General features: G+C 37.9%; 1 protein-coding gene across 4 annotated transcripts in view; it reads left to right on the forward strand.

Moving 5' to 3' along the window:
• LRRC4C (leucine rich repeat containing 4C) overlaps window positions 1–16,267 on the forward strand; it is a 515,374-nt gene that overhangs the window by 144,781 nt on the left and 354,326 nt on the right. Inside the window, exon 1 of one of the 4 annotated variants that reach the window (XM_080594587.1) lies at window positions 10,102–13,783. The exons of the other annotated variants lie outside the window; for them this stretch is intronic. The gene's annotated coding sequence lies outside the window, so the exon portion shown is untranslated. Of the gene's footprint in view, window positions 1–10,101; window positions 13,784–16,267 lie in introns of those variants that run through there. 4 annotated transcript variants of the gene reach the window in all.

Below are 16,267 nucleotides of genomic sequence, written 5' to 3' on the forward strand. Positions count from 1 at the left end.
GCTTGAATATTTCCTGCACTCAGTATCACTTCCAGCAACTGTTTTTTGTTCAGTACTGAATAGATCTCCTTTCTCTGGTAAGGCAGAGCTTCAGCAAGGTTCCTGTGTACATCAGTGAGCCTCAGGACACAAGAAATAGTGTTGAAGTTGGTTCAGTCATCCTTACGGTTGAATCTTGTATCAGTTCATCATGGAAAATGGTTCAGTCAGCAGCTGTTCATCCTGTGGTCAGTAGCCTTTACGCTATGTTTTTGGCCAGTGCTCTGTTTGCCCTTCTTAGCCTCTGCTCTACAATGCTAACAAACACTGCATATCAAAAAAAAAAAAAAAAAAAAGGCAGTCAATACATTAGTGTTTCTCTAACCATCCATGCTCTGGAAAGCAATGCACAGATCAAAAAGTTGAGTTTTCAGTGTATAGATCACTGTTTTGAAACTTGGCTTTGACCTTCAGGAGAATATGAGCTGTGAAGACCAGGTAAATTCGAAGGTAGTTCAGAGTGAATACTATGGCAATTTTCATTGAGTTATAATGAAAACCACAACCCTTTTGTCAAGTGGACAAGATCTTTGTAGAACATAATACATTTCTTCCATGTTACTGTGTATTTTCCTTTTCTTTCCTGACCAGAAAAGGAGAGAGGGTAACCACAACAAACATTCAAGTTTTAGAGAGAGACTGGTTATGACTGTGGGATGGACCTCCTTTTTTTTTTTTTTCTTCCCCTTTTACAGGAATTAACTCTCCTTTTCTCCCTTTTCCTGGTCTTATTCTCAAAGGTGAGGTCATACCGTTCCCCTGACAGGAAAGAAATAGTTGTAATTAAAAAAAAAAACAAAAGGACAGTTTTGGATCTGAGACAGAAATTCATTTCTTGGCTATATGCCTCATTCTTCTCCATACTCTTCTAAAATTATAACTTTATTAAATCTTATGAATGGAGACCATATCATTATTTCCAGTGCCAGAGATGCTTCAAAAATGTCTGACACTTTATCAGCTTCTTGACATTGAAATGTGTTTTCAAGGGAGTCTGCTAAGCTATGTTCCCAATACAATTTACATATTAAAAAGAAGGTTTTGGTTGTTGCATTAATGTGTGCAAACATGTACTTAAGGGCACAGATATCCTCCTGCATCCCAACTCAGCACTTTCCTAAAGCTGTGTATCTTGTGGGCTGTCTAGCAGTGTATGTTGATACTTGAGAATTTTCTGTAGACATTTGATGTCACAGGTTCTACACATACCAAGTGAAAAAAACATTGCATGAAATGGATAAATGAATACACAATTTTGGTTTTCTTCAGGGGAAAATATTTTGAAAGATACTAAAAAAAAGTAATTTCAGTAGTCATGATGAATGGTCTTTGATTTCGACATTTATACCAATTCATGGAATTCCTGTAGGTTGTACAAAGAGATTCAAATTCTTTATTGGAATTCCAGTGCAAGATTAGAAATTGTGTGTACATATTGCATGGAGAAATGAAATTTTGTTCAAATACCCTGCTTCTGAAGTGTTTATTATCTAGATCATTATCTAGGTCATTAATAAAGAGATGTTGGACAGTATTGGACCCACTACTGATCCCTGGGGTGCACTGTTAGCATGCTAAGTGCATATTTTTATGAGGTAGAGTCTCTGAACTACCACAGTAAAAGAAAGGAAATTCTGTAGCCGAATGTACATTTTACATATACTCAGGATTAAAGGACAGAACATGATTTTAATGTACGCAGGGGACAGGTAATAATGTGTTTACAAGACACTGAGTACATTTCATGTTTGTCAAAATTTCATGTTGAATTAATGCAAGTGGTTTAAAAATCTCTAACCATTCTCTGACTTTTTAAGCTTATAGTACTCCAGCTCTGTTTTATAGTCCACCCCTCTCCTCTTTTCTCATACGTAGTACTTGGCAATTTTTTGCCTATTTGTTGAAAAAAACATTTTGAAAGACAGTTTTTATAGTCACCAAGACAGTTAATAGTATGTTTGGGCCTGTATATAATGCAAAGGCAAGCAATTCAAGTACAGAAATTGTATGGTGTTAAAGGCAGTGCAGAGGTAGAGTTAGTAAAAATGCTAAATGGGATGACGAATGACTGGGAAGCATATGAGAAAGAAATGAAAATTTTATGTGTAGTCACAGATGGAGGGTTTCGGGGGAAGGACAGGGCATAATAACAGTTAGATAATTAAGGCTGAATAACAAAGACAACAGATTTGAAACAGGAGGTCAGGGAAGACACATCTGAAGCAGAAATCCAAGGATAAAATACAATTTTTTTGTGAGGATTCTTGCCAGGTTGTGTAAACACAGCTATCTGAAAGGCCCCTTGCCTCCTGAGAAACAATGAAAGAAAAAATAATACCTCTTTAATTCATAAGCAGAGTATGTTCTTCAAATACCAAGAAATTCAAATCACAGTCATCAGCGGGGATCAGTCCCAGAACATGGCTGCTTTAGTACTTGACAATTTAGTGGCAGCTGAGGTTTGTAACTCCAGAAGAGTGAGGGCAGCCAGCTTAAGAGTGTAAATTGCCTGCTTTTTTTTAACAGTAGCTCTCTATATTTGCACTTGATGCTGTCAATTTTGGCAGTGTCACATTTTCTATGTGCATTTAGAAAGCTCCACTGAACTCTAAATTATAACAATGTATTTCAGAAAAAGAAGTAATCTCTGCAATAATTTTCCAATAATTCTAACTTCAGCAGGGGCATTCTTTGGGAATTCATTATCACTGTGAATTCTTTGTGTAAAAGAAAGTAAGAAAATCAATTATCTCTGTTAAGATAGGGGAAGAACCTTAAACTTGGATGAAGTCTTAATACTTTAAAGATGAAATTTGACTCATGTATCAAAATAACAGAGATCCCTAAATCCATGTACAGCAAGAGACATTCCTCAGCTGACACTGCAGTTCAACTAGTGGCAGCTATTATAGTGGAGCAGTGTTTCCTTCAGCATGTCATTTGAAAGCAAAGTAGAAATTTGGCCTTATTCAAAGCCCACTGATCAATGACAAAAATCTTCTTCAGTTGTTAAGTTCTTATCTTTCTCAGGTTTGCTAGAATACTTTACTTCAATAGAATCTCCCTGCTTATGAATCTTAGAGCATTTTACAAATTTTAATTAAATGAATTTAAACATAATTTTGGCAAATGTTCTCAGCAATAAACGCATTAAACAGAATACACAACTGGAAAGAAAATTAAGGGAATGTGAACAGATTAAAAAATATTAAAAAACCTGTTCGTACTTAACATTATTTGTTCATCTCTGCTAATGGAGTTCTGTACTTTACAGTTTTTCTGGATTATTATTATTAGAGTAGTGGTAGCACACTGGAAACCCAGACATCTTTTGTTTTTCTGGCGAATTCAGTGTAATTCTGCTCTTGAGGCTGCCTCTCTTTCCCCCTACTTTGTTACTCCCAGGTAAGAAGCTCTGTTTCAAGCGCATTCCTACGAATATTTGCTTAAATGGTTTCTAATCTGTATTGAGAATATCAGTGAATGGCTGGAATTGAGTTGGAACCTCTGAAATTGCGTTTACTGACTGTGAGACTGCAACAGTGACAACTATGCCATGAGTTGAGCAAGGAGGGCAAAACTGGTTTGTGCTCTGAGTTGCTTCTGTTCTAAACAGCAGATCTATAGCACCGAGTGTGGGAACACAACATTATGCTGAAACAGTACTGGTTATTTTGATGGCAGCACTAGTTTCAATGCAGTGACAGCATATGAACTATTAACAGAAATGTAACAGGAATGATTCTGGAAGCCCTGAAACTAACACGTTTGAAAGAAAGGGAGATAGTAACATCATGTGCATTAGCTCTTTCTAGAAGCTTAATGTTATGCTGTACCCACACTAACCACCCACTTTTCTTAGAGAGAAGGAGCTTACTTGCATTAGTTTGATAAATTATGGGAAACTTTCCAGTTGTTTGTTACTGTTCTAAAACCCAAAGTCTTGACCCACATATGCTGACTTTTCAGTTATTAGTAATTCACTGGCATGCATCGGCATATCTCTACAGTTTCTTGTTGGCTGAAGTTGGAGGTTTTGTATTAGATGAACTCCTTGCAAGCTTAACCTTCGTTCTTATAATACAGATGTACTGAGCCAATACACCTACTTCTTTCTTTTTCCCATATTTTTCATATGATACTTTAAGTACTTCCTTCTGGCTTTACTACCTATGAAAAGGAAAAGCCAGGTAGCTCAGGTAAGCAGGCAAAAGACAAGTAGGGACTGTTACAGCAGTATTGTGTGTAATACATTTCTGATATAGTTAGCTCTTACCTTGAAAATTGTAGTATTAATTCACAATAATTCATCACACCTTGCTCACACAGCATTCTGTATAGTATTAAAAGCATTACACTTCTTGACAAGCTTTCTTGCTTTGAAGAATCTAAATTCCAGAGCCAGCAGACCCTGAATGTTTCTATCTTATGCTCAATGTTTTTAGCTATTGCTTCCCTTCCAGGAGTTTTTTGTTTGTTTGTTTGTTTTTATTTTCTTTTTATTTTATTTTTTTATTCTTGCACGATTAATGCTCTTCGTTACTCAGATACTGGAGGAATGAAAATGAAAAGCCAAGCCTTGTGCAGAATGACGACGACATCCTTGGTTTTAACAAAACATTGACTTGTTTTCAGTCAGCTACAGTCAATTACACATAATTTCCAATGTGTGCCCCTTAACCCAGGTAATGTGTAGAATCAAATTGGGTATTATAAATTGAGAGTTGGTGTCTGAGGTTTGCTGGTAGTGGTGAAAAGAAAGGGAATAGTAAGGCATTTTATGAGAGGCAGAGCCCTATATTGTCATGAATAATATAATTTTGCTAAACATCTTTGTTTCCCTAAAAGTAACACATTCAGATGTTTTTTTTTTTTTTTTTAGTGACATTAAAAAATTATGAAAAGTACGTCAAACATAGTACTGGAAACTCATACTTAAGGCCAATCTTATGAAGAAGTGTAAACTTGGCTTGGTTTTGAAGATTTGACATGAATTTGATACAAGTCTTCTAGTAGGCTTTCTGTGATGTTGCACAACAGAGGTCGGTGTCACCACCCTGCTCAGTGACTGAGTAGTTTCCAGCTGCACAGAATGGCCAGACCCTGGATTTTCAAGCAAACTGAAAGGGTAGGAAACTGAAGGTAAATTTACAACACATCTAGGAAGGCTACGTGAGGAATCCCTTCTCCATTCTGTCTTCTATAAGCACCAGTGTTTCTGATTGGGAAGTATAATACCTACAGAAAGACCCTTATAGTTCAAGCAGGTGAAAAGTTGAAATGAGAGAAATCAGGCAACTTTTTTGCATTCTTCAAGTTCCAATTCACTATCCTGTGACTGGAAAACTTTTCTGCAATTCCCCAGCAAGAAAGTTTTTAGGCCACCAAAAGTCTGAGAGCTCTGTGCCAGCTCCTTAGCTAACCTGCTGTGAAGGAGCAGGTTAGCAGAGACAGAAAGATGTCTTTGCATCAGACACGGGCTCCAGAAAGAGAGGCCAAAAACATCCAGTTCTGTGGCTTTTGAAGGGAAGACGTTTAATTGCCATGCTGATTTGTTTTGAAAGCAAATCAGACTGTTAGAAATTGGCCTTCATGTGAAGAGTGATGAGCTGACATGTTACAGGCTGTTGAAGTTCTCCAGTTATACAGGGAAAAGATTAAAGTGTGTGCGTTGCAGATTGAAGTGTGCTTGTGGTTAGTATAGGACAGAATGAGCGAGCCAGAGTGACCAGAAAGAGCAGGCTACCTACACTGTTGTCTTCACAAGGCCAATAAATGAGGAGAGCTTGTAATCTGATTAAATGAATTCGGAAAGTATTTCATGTTGTGGGGCACCATGGAAAAAACAACAGAAATCTGTCTTCATCCCCATGCTGGTAACACCCAGTGAGCTTTTGGGGCTTCTAGTGGCAGGAGAGAGCTGCTCAGCAGAAGGGTAGTTACAGGGGGCTTGTAGGCCACAAGAGTCGACGGTCAATCTGGCCCATAACTGAGCTTCCAAAAGGGGCCAGGAGAGCCCTGCATATGGGGAGAGTTGCTAGCATGCCCATCCATACCTCACTTTATATTTAACTTGGTACAGTGTTAAAAAGAAATAAAAAGTGACAATACCCAAAAGGTGCAAAGGCTGATAAAACAGTTCTTGTGAAACTAAATGGTAATGTAATGGGATTGAAGCATCCCTTTGATTGAATTCTCAGATGAGACAAAACTTTATCTGAGTAAAAACTGCAAGTAGGTGGGGAAGAGAGGAGAATGTGTGTGCATGTGACAAACACAAACATAAATATAAACATAAAACTGTAAAACATAAATCAATAAATATGAATTTTGTAGGAATGCAATCTGTATTTTCCCTTCTTCCTCAGTATCATTTTTTTTTCATTATAAGAATCATATGCTTAATATAAGGGTTTTCAGGGGACAAGTCTCATATATTCTAAATGTTTGGCACTGTAACAAACGAGTCTTTCTCCTTATTTCAAGTGTCTATTTTTTTACCCTTCCCATGGGTGCTGGTTTCGTTCACTCTGTTCTAGCCTTTACATTGGAATTTATTTGACAGTTTTCCCATCTTAACCGAAAAAGGCTTCACTTTGAGACCTAAGGAATCATATATGACCCATCTGTAGATAATGGATATGAGCTTTGACTTGTATTCCTGATTTCTCTTAGCTTTAATGCCTTCTGAAGGCACTGATATGCTGGTTTTTTTTTAGTTTGTTTGTTTTGGTTTTGGTTGGTTGGTTTATTTGAAGAAGGCAGCTTGTTGCACTGATCTGTTGTTGAATGTTCCCATATCAGGATGATGGTAGAGAGATATGGCAGAGAGATATGCAAACTCTAGCTTCTCTTATTGAATAATAATCATTTTGAATTTCTATGTTTGATAGGTAATAATAACAAATAAATAAATAAAATTAGATTAGTCTTCTGCGCTGTTGATGCCTAAGTGATTTTTCAGAAGCATCTTCTGCCTCTGGCACTGTGTAGTAAAACCATTATCCTACCACAGAGTGCAATAACAATAGAACACATGCTGTGTAATGTAAACTTGCAATCCAGTTCTAGGTGGATGTTATTAGGCTGTCATCTTTTCAAGCAGCAGTAGCAGAACAAAAAAAAAGGTACCCTTTCCCCCTGTCCCCACGCACAACAGCAATAAAAACTGTATTTGTATCTGCCAAGTGATTTTGCATTGACTGAGGCTTCTATTCCTTTAACAGATTCATTTTATTTATTTTTGTTTTCTTTACCTTACCAAGGAAGGCCAATTCCATCTCGATTATCTGTAATCTTGTGAATAATTGACTTTTTTTTTTTTTTATTATTGCATGGTGGTAGAATTTGTTTGCTTTTGAAACTGTCCATTTTAAAGATTTAAGGAGAGTTGGAAAGTCTCTGGAAAATAGGTATTTCTTCAAATACGTTCAATGTGTGACATGCTCTATGTGCCTGTCTGAGTTTATAAAAAGGAGCGGACCTACCTTTCTTTTGGTCTGTTTTAGATTATAGGCTAGGGTGACATTCAAACACTTGGTGACTAAATGTTTCTCAACCTCTAGCATTTTTTCTTCTCTGGTTGCTTGTGAGTTAGGAAAGCATTATCATAGCAGCCAGATAAATAATCAAGTTCCTTGTTCCAACCATTCCAGGCTGTGGGGAAGTGTATCTAGAGTTTTCTGATCATGAACTTGATCCTCATCTGTAGTTCCAATGTTTCCACACTTTTCACTGAGAGAACCTTGTGATCAACTTAGTTACATAGCCACATTGACAGAAAATGGTCTAGTTCTCAGTGGTTTTGTGTAAAATTGTGCTGTTAGTTCATGTTAAGTGGATGGTTACAGAACCTGAAGGTCCCTTCCTGAGCTCATCTCTATTCTTAGAGCATCACAACACCATGTGTATTTTTTTCTCAGCTTTACAACACAGGGGAGAGTGGCGAGGTCTGGGATGTCAGAAGGGCATTTCACTTTGTGCATGTCCCTTGGGTGACAGCCAGCCCATACCCAGAGTCCTGCTTGTGAGGGATTTCCCTCTGGGATGTGTATTGGCAGTTTATATTACCAAATTAGCAAGGAGTAAATGGAAACAAGGACTTCAGTCTCTTCTAGCTACAAGACTAAGCGATGGTGTGACCTCTTGGCTGCAGCAGCAGCACATTATATTTATTTCACAGATGGATGTATGGAACTTTCACCTTGCCTAAAATACGATGCCACACACAAAGAAGTGAAAAAAAAACTTTCAATTTTATTTTTTATTTTATTTTTATAAAATGTTTTTGTTTGTAATTTGCTATAGGAATGATATTTAGTACTTGGTTTGGACACAGAGGGAAAAAGAATACAGGATTATTTTTAAGGAATTAAGAAGAAGAATTAAGGAATAAGATGTCACTCATTCTGATGAGATTTCTCTTAACACTTAATAGTATCTTTTCTTTCTCATAGTGAAAGATATGACTTGTGGATATTTCCATCTTAGGTGTTTGATAGGTACTTTGCACTGCAAAAATTAATAAATCTATCAGTGTGCTTAATTTAATGTGTGCCCTTCAGCTGAGGTACAAGGGAGCATGTTGGGTATGTAACTAGTTGCCCAGTAATGTTACACAGTTCCTTAAACAGCTATTTTGTTTACACCAACATTTTGGTATTGGAAATAAATTTTCTGTTGCAGTTTATATATGAATAATAGAAATGTCACGTAGTTGTTCAAAGAAAATTGCGAATCACACCTCTTTTTTGGTCTGTATTTGGAATGTTTCCACTGAATTCTCCCACCTGTATTATTCCGAGTGCTCTCATAAATTCTCACACCCACAAGGATCATAGGCTGAAAATCATAACCAAATTTATTGAGGATGCGTACACCAAAAGGGGTTGATTTGCTCCTTCTGTTTGGGTTTATGCTCTTGCTAAGGCTTCCCTGCCACGCTGTAGCTTACAGTGCCTTGTCCCTGCCTGGCTCAAAACCGGAATGGCTACAGGCAGCTTCCCTCCCTGTCCTGTAAGGGGAATGATGTGCTGCAAGTGAGATGCTCAAGGCGGGTCTCTTCGGTGGGACAGTGCTGTTAGGACACAGCCAACTCAGTGGCCTGATGGACAAGCGGTTGTAGGTACTTTGCCATGAAGGCTATCAGGCATGAAATCTTCGAAATTAGAGATAAACGCACAGAGAATGAAAGAAATAAGTGCTGCCTATTAAATAAATAAATGGTAGCCTGTGGGATTTGTCTTTAGCTTTCAAAAGTTTCCCCAGGAGCAGGGAAGAAACAAACCATAGAAAATGAGGAAATCTTTGGCTTGGCAGGGAGACGGGAGATCCAACGTTCTGTCCTGAAACAGCCAGGCTTCAGCAGTGTTGGAGAGAGGGGAAATGTTTATTATAAAATGTTTACTGCCAAAAGATTTTTTAATGTTGTAAATATCCCAAAGAAATGGGCCAGGATATAAAGCCATACGATGAAATATTTAAAGTTGTTCGGCCAACGTGTGGGTAGATGGGGCATTGCATGACCTAGATATATTTGATGACTTGCTAGATGATAGAATATGATCTAAGAGGGCAAATCCCTGAGGACAGCCAGCCATCATTTTGTGTCTAAACCAGAGTGAGATAGTTCTCTTTTAAAGACCGTACTTGAAAAAACACTTCTCAAGTCCTTCTGAAATTCTTTCCTGAATCTAAATAACTTTGTACACAAAATATTGCTGCTGCATGTTGCGTAATCTTCTGTGAACTGAAATGATATCGTCTTCTCTAGTTTGTCTTTAAGAGAACAGTGTTTTCTGTGTGCTGTGCAAACACACAGTGGAGGTTCTACAGAATTACTGATTATTTTCTCTCTTCTTGAGAGATGTGAAACTTTTCTTTTTCTTAACCTGAAAAAGACTGCTTTTGTGCAAGAAAGATAGCACAGTGACTAATTATTAATGGGCTGTTAAATAATAGCTCGTGAGCTGCCATTTTTACCAAATATAGCAGGTTTATCTTTCATTATCATTTAGAGTAGCACTGTGGCTCCCTTGTCCTTTTTCAGCTCCTCGTCCACATCCCGCTATGTGAGGTTTCCACCACATGGTATTTATGTCACAACAGGATGCGATTCTGTAAGCTGGTCACTCAAACCTGAGTAAGTGGAAAGCTTTGCACTCATTGTGTTGTAGTTTTTCTGCCAAAAGAGTAATTTAAACTTATTCTGGCCTTTGGCTTTGCAATTTATTTAAAATCAAATAATAAATTTTCTCTTTTGGCAGAAAAAGAAATATATGTATTGATTTTTTCAAATTTTAATGAAAATTTCAGACAAATATGAAATTATTTTGTTTCATGCATTACAATTCATGTTCCTAAAATAAGTAGATAGGATTAAAAACATCCTGGAAAGCATGTGTATGCTCTTTCATATTGATGTACTACGGCAACAGTACAACCAGAGACTGTGTGCTGTATACTGATCATTATATTCACTAGCTATTAAACTGTAACAGAGCAAATGTTGATAAAATATACTTTCAAACTGTTGATCAGTTCTGGTCTTTTGTGTTTATAATCAATAAAATGAATTGGTTGATGGAATTTGTCTTCAAGAGTTTCAAATTACAAAGCAATAATAGTCAACAGAGATAAATGAAAAATTTAGCCACAGCTTATAAAAACTGCTAGCATCTGTGACTGAGCATTTTGCTGGAGAGACAGATTTCATAATCATTTCGATTATTTGACTTATGCAAAAGTTTGAGAATAAATACAAAGGTATTTATTATGCAAAAACTCTCTGGGAGAAGAAAGGAAACCAAATGGTGCTAAATTATTTCAGATGAAGTTGCCATTACTGGACTCAGTGGAGAGAAAATCTTCAGATTCTCTTTTGTAGTACCAGAATCTACTACACATGATCTTTAACCTGAGGACCTTAACTTTGCGGGTATTAAATCAGTACATCACACCATGCTGCTGTAGGTCCGGTTTGCTTCACAGATAAGACAGTAATATACCATGATTTCAGAGACGGGTGTTTAGGGAAATGAGTGTATTCTCTTTGAAGATGAGAAATTGTTCTGAAAATTGCTCTCCAATGGAGTACAGAATCATGACTCTAATTTTGGTGGCAAGAACCAACCCACCATAGTGGCTACAGAAGGCTATGTACTGATGGCTGCTTTGGTGAAAAAGGGGTTGGCATGTTAGTGCTTTTCTCACATCTCCAGGAACAGGACTGGGTGAATTGGACAAAGATTTTAAAAAAAAAATAGTTTCAAAGGAACTTCTGCAGGGATTAAGGCAAGCTCTTTTAAATGGAACAAGAAGCCTGAAGCCCTGGAGACAGAGTATTCCTACAGCATGTTTGCACAATGGGAGTTAATGGCTGGACCAGACAGCATCACAGAAGCAGAGCTGTGCTAGAGGCAATCTCTGGTTCAAAAGGCGGACCATGAATCCAATCAAACCTGATCTAATGCTCTGTAAACTCAAATAAATAGGAGCAGAAAATTATTTCTATTTTCTGGATTTTAAAGCTTTTTTTTTCTTTATGCATTAGAAAATAAATAGTGAAAAGGTTTTAGAAGCTGCAACAAACCTGATCCATATGACTGATCTTACATGTCTGTCACGTTTCCCTGCTCTTCTGGGACTGGGTGCATTTAAGCCAAAAGACAGCATGAAGAATCAGCTCAAGACTCAGGAAACAAGGCGATTGTTGGGGATAATCTGAGTAATGATATTATGTGTTGCAGTACTCACAAATGCATGGCAGGATATCCAAAGTATGCTGTGCATCCCGGGCTAAGGACAGAAGCTGGATTTCAGCCAGATGCTAGATGTTCAAGGGACCAGTGGTTGGTGCACAGCCTGAAAACCTGCCCCCAAAAAAGGGCACATAAGCGCATCTGTGGAAGCAACATTATTCATCTCCAAGCATTTCTAGCATTTTTCTTTCTACTTCACTGGAGGAAGATGGGTATAATATCCCTTACTCTCCCTCTGGTCTAAAAGGAAAAGCTAAAGATAAACAAGGTTGAGAAATGGCTCAATTGTCTGTAATGAAAAAAATGCTCTCAGTAGACACTTTCATTTTACAACTATTACCCTTAGGACCCTCCTTATTCTCTCAACTAGCTTTTCCTGATGATTAAAGTCCTGACTGATCATTATTCTTTGAGGTACTTTAGTAGGATTTATGGCTTTGAAGTGGTCATCACATACTCTGCTAAACAACTTCACTCTTTTTTTTTCCCCCCACCCTGACACCTCCCACAGCCAAAAAGGGTTGGCTGGGCTTGAGCTTTAATGAAACTGAAATCATAGTAGTTTTGCCAGAATAAAAGTATTAGAGAGCGATTTAATATGAAGACAAACTGAAAAACAGAATAACGGTATCTCAGATGATTATGCCTGGCTAAAGTTTAATATCTTTGTTCGTGAAAGTCTTTTCTGTGTTTTGCATTACTGTTCAAGTGATTAAATCTTGATCAAATGTGTAATAGAAGTTAACCTTGTGTGTGTACAGCGTAAGAAAGTAAAGATTTTTTGATAGACTAGCTTTAAGGAAAGAAAAATGGAACTATTAAGCTCCGCATTTACTGTGCCATTTTGTACAAAAAAGAACATTAGAGGTGATACTCTTGGTTGGTGGAAGGTGCTTCTTTTGGGAACCTACAGAGTAGGATTAAACCCAAAGGACTGTATTTTTGCTGTCTTTTTTTTGTGTGTGTGTTTGTGTGGCTGTGCTATATACTGCTGAATGACCTACGTTAAAATGTTGGCTTACCCTCATGGGACACCAGCAGGCAGTGTTTTGTTTGCTTTTAGTGGGTGCACGGCAAATAGGGTAGCTTTTTTTTTTTCCCAATAAGAACTTTGCCTTACTATCACAAATAATAAAACTGAAACTAAAGAATGTTTTAAGGTTTCCATGATAAAATATTCAAAAAGTGAAATGTCATGGCTGGCATTGCCTGTGATCTTGTGATCTTTGGAAAAGTGGTACAGCGGACAGGGTAAGATTTCCCTACTCGTTTCTCTTTCTTTTTTTTTCTTCTTTTTTTTTTTTTTTTTCCCCCTCTCTTACAAACCAACAGAGAACAGTTTGTACCAGTCACAGTGCCTTAAGTTAGTCTCCAAGATCATCTACTCATTTGATTCCCCACTGAGACTACAACTGTGTGAACTGGAAAGAAAAAAAAAAAAATGAAAAAAATGGTATTGTGTCCTGTTCTGGTACCAGGAAACCTTTTAAAAGTCTCATTTTTTCTCACTGCTTAGGAATGACAGTTTTAGTTTTGGCAGTTTCAGGGAAAGGACAGGAGAGAGAATTACCTGTTCCCTTGTCAAGTGTCCTCATAGTCTAATGTACTTTGTGCAACCATTACAGCTTTTAAGCTGTAATGTCAATACAGCTTCTGTTGTTGTCAAGGCTTCCATCTCAAATGCAGAGATCAGCTGTTAAGTACTCTTGCTGATCTAGGTTACAGGCTTTGCCTTCCTGCTGTAGTACCTCCTCCTCTCCATTCTACTCATCTTGTTCCCTACACCAGTCTGTCTCTCCCCGCTTGCCTGTTTCTTTTTCTTTTTACCCTCGATACGCTGTCTACCATTGACTATCCCCCATAGAGGGCAAGGTCCAAGATACAGAAGTGCAACCAACCTGTGGGCCAACACATCTACTGCACAGACAGACGCCCTGTGGGGTGGCCAGCTAAGAGGCAGCTGCTCACAGCTGTTCCCTCAAAATGTACGTATTGCTGCTTTTTTTTTTTTTTTTTTTTAAACTCTCGTGGTGAGCTAAATGTCTTATGCAGCCTTTGGGCTGTCTTTTGCCTGTAGTATGCAGCCTGTTGTTTTCATTTTGTTTATTTGAATTACATTTGAGGGTTATTCTTCAGAATAAACTCTATTGTCATTTTATTTTTGAAGAATTTACAGCTCTTCAGTTTCATTATTGCTGCAAGTCAAGCTTTGATTCAGAAGCAGATAGGATGCCCCCCCCCCCTTCTAATGAATTTTTAAAACAAAACAATTTGTTTGAAGCGTGTGCTTGTGAAGGGAGACTGCATAGAAATCTCAACATTACAGCATCTCCTGACCATCCTAAACTGTTAGCTGCTTTGACACAGGCAGCTTGATCAACACTGTGGCTCAGTGTCCTGTCCTGTCCTGTCACAAAGGGCCTGTGAGTACTTCTGATAGCTCCTGTCAGGTGTCTTCCTCTAGGCACAGTGTCTGTGGTGAATACTTTTAAGTGGCAAAGCTCAAGGACACAAAAGCTGCAGTGAAGGCGGTGTGTGAATTTCAGGCTGTGTGTTTACTTTGTGCCCTTGGAGGGATTTCATTTTCTGCTATTTGACACATGCTGAGCCCTGAGACATTCCTAAACGTTCTTCTGTGTTAGGTTGTTAACAGGGGGAGCCTATTTTATTCTGTAAAAATAATGATTTAGGGGAAGAAAAAAGTTTTTCATTTGTTTTTCAGATACCTAAGTATATGTTTTGCATGTGTTGCCTGAAATTTGTTGTCCTGAGATGATGAATGCATGTACGTGCACGGAATGGAAAGGGCAGGTTGTCTGTGAGGAGAAGCTGATGGCATCATGTCTCACAGAGTCTATGTTCTTTCCCCATGTAAGGTTTGGTAGAAAGGGAGGTGGTGTAACTGGCACGGTCTAAAATTCTTTTCATACAAAAAACCCCTATATAGCAGTTAGCCAAACCTCTGTATTTTAAGACAGAAGATTCCTTCAGCAGTAAGTCTCAAAAACATTACAATAACCAGGAATTAATGACTTGATTGTTATCTAATGCTCTCAGCAGGACAAAGCAGAGTAATTTGTCCTACCTAGTCCTTAAATATGGCAATGACTCTGTTTAGGAAAAGGGCTATCCTGTTATAATCATAACCACCATTCTTAAGATAGAAATGTAGTCTGCTTTTGTCTGTTTGTGTTTCTGAAGTCCCTCTAACATATATCAGTTTTGGAAAACTGGTCCTTTGTCAAGGTAATTGCCAACTTTGTACTTTAAAAAATGAAATAAAAGAAAATAAACACCTTCAGGAGGACTTCAGAGAATACATATCCTGCTGTAGAGAAATATAAGTGTTTAAACAAGTATTACAATTTGGGAGGGAAAACAAACAAACAAACAAAAAAACCACTTATGGACCTGCCTGGCTGAGTGGCCTAATAAATTCTTCTCCCACTATCCCTGTAGAAATTGAATTCAAATGAGGTTTTTTGTTGTTGTTGTTTGCCTGAATTTAAAGGGAAGCAAATAACCAAACCCTCATGTTTTAACACTCATAGCATTTTAAGGCCAGTGCTGGATTGCAGGAGGTTTGTCAGCCAGATTCAATGGAGAAGCCACCCCCCCCCAGGATCCAGGGATGGAGGGATTTGGGAGGGGGCCTGGAGGGATTCCTACAGTGTTGAAGCTGCCACTTTGCAGGCTGCACTTGGGGAGGTGTAGGAAAACTGTGCTGTGATAACAGGGCAACAGTATGACTGGCAGGGCTAGTCTGTGTTGAAACATCTTTGAGGTGAGTCATGTGTTCGACAAAAACAATTAAGAAAAGCTTATATTTCTGTAGGGCTGTTTTACCAGGAATTTAATAACTCTGCACAGATTTGATAAGATACCAAGGGAAGACAGCTAACAGGGAGACATTGGGAGAGAGAATTAAACAAGCCTGATTTTTGAAGCCCGTTTGCCTCCGTTAACATTAAAATACTCTTTGTGCTAATTAGTTTCTGAATTACAAACGACCCAGCAGAAGAATCAGTTGTAAGGTGTAAATGAGATGTAAGTCCTGTGCTGCAAACTCTTGTTCTGCTACTAAGACACCCCCTTGTCCCTTGGTTCCTGCTCTCTTAGCTAACTTTCCTTTACATGTTTTCTAACAGCTGGTTTCCTTCTTTGGATGAAAAGGAAATATACATTTTGTCATCGAATGGTATATTTTCTCTTTGTTTCTGAGAGTCCTGTTTATCTTGGAAGTGTTCTTTGGTTAAAATTCTGTTAACACAACACACAACAATTTATGCTCCCAGTCATCATCTTTTTTTATCTCTCTCTCTTCTCAAGAATTAAAATAAAAAAAAAAAAAAAAAAAAAACACTTTCCAGGCTCCTTCAGCACCTTGATGTTCATTTTCACCCTGTCTTTTCTTTTGGTGATAATTGTAAACCTTTTATATTTCACAGAAAGTTACATTACCTGTTAAA

This window comes from Anser brachyrhynchus, assembly GCF_964034855.1.
Source record: "Anser brachyrhynchus genome assembly, chromosome: 5".
NCBI classification, from domain to species: Eukaryota; Metazoa; Chordata; class Aves; order Anseriformes; family Anatidae; genus Anser; species Anser brachyrhynchus.